This window comes from Mustela nivalis, assembly GCF_964662115.1.
Source record: "Mustela nivalis genome assembly, chromosome: 10".
NCBI classification, from domain to species: domain Eukaryota; kingdom Metazoa; phylum Chordata; class Mammalia; order Carnivora; family Mustelidae; genus Mustela; species Mustela nivalis.
In genome coordinates this window covers 20,555,416-20,556,698 of record NC_139029.1, presented here as the reverse complement: position 1 = coordinate 20,556,698, position 1,283 = coordinate 20,555,416, and positions in this window count along the sequence as shown.

The following is a 1,283-nucleotide window of genomic DNA, read 5'->3' as shown; positions in this document are numbered from 1 at the left end:
TTTCACGGTGTTTGAATCCAAGTTGCATCTCCTGATCTATCTCGGTATTCCTTTTCTTAGCATAAAAAGTTCAGAGTGTCACATTCCTGGTGGTCACCCACGAGTGGGTAGGAGCCAGCCGTTATTCCTAAAGGATTTTTCTCACCCAGCAGAATAAAGACAGATTTCTTGGGAAGTTACAGTCCTTCCTCTCAAGAAGCTTACGGCCAAGCTGAGGAGAGGGACGCGGATTGGCTGGGGAGCGCAGCATCACCGGGTGCTGGGGCATTTCCTGCCGTGAAGCTGAAGTAGCAAACCTCATCACCTTAGGGTTTGATTAACTGAAAGCCGGGAAGAAAAATGATGTTGGATGACCTCTTTTCACTCCTGGCCTGGCTGTAAAGAAAGGCCTAGGGGTACAGTGGTTCCAGCGTGGGGTCCACCCGAGAGGGTGTTGTGAGGCGCCAGGAGCAGAGGAAGCTGGGCGCCTGCATTACGTGCTGTGGAAGGCTTGGGAGGAGAGCAAGTCGCTTCAGAGACTGCTGCCTTAGGGCTGGGCTGGGGGCTGCCCCTTGGTTTAAAATAATGTTCTCTCACCTTCGAGAGAGTCCACGTTTCTTGCCCCTCCTGGGGTTCGTGGTCTGGTTGCAAATGGTGAACGTCAATAGGGTAAACAGTGGGCAGAGAGGAGGAAGTTGTAACTTCCTCTAGGTTCAGGGACCTCTTGAGAAGACCGTACTAAGGCTGAACCTCTAGGGATGTGGGAGTGAGTGGAAGGCATTTCTTTAAAAAAAAAAAATAATGTGTGTACAGAGCCATGGACTTGGGCAAGCAGGGGGCAAGATGCCCAGGGAGCGTGGAGTGTGATAATAGGGAAGGAGAAGTGAGTTTGGGGGATAGATTGGGTCACGTGCTTTGAATGCCAGGAGGAGGAATTTGGCCTTGGTCCTGTCAGCACTAAGAACACAGGAAATATTTAAACAGGAGGATAAGGGTTGTAGAGCTAGCCGCTGCGCCGCCAGGTCGATCTGAGAGTAGCAAGGGAGACCAGATGCCCCGAAGGCAGCCATCCGGGGAACGCAGTACACTTGACCGCGAACAACTCGAAGATAAGTTTTTTCCTTAGGGTTTTCTTGACATTCTCTTTTCTCTAGGCTGCTGTATGGCAGGAACACAGTACAGGGTATCTACATAGCATACATGGCGTGTGTTCAGTAACTTCCTGTCAACAGCAGGCTGTGAGTAAGAGTTTAGAGAGGGTCAGGCTACATGCAGATTTCTAACCGGAAGAGGGACAGCACCCC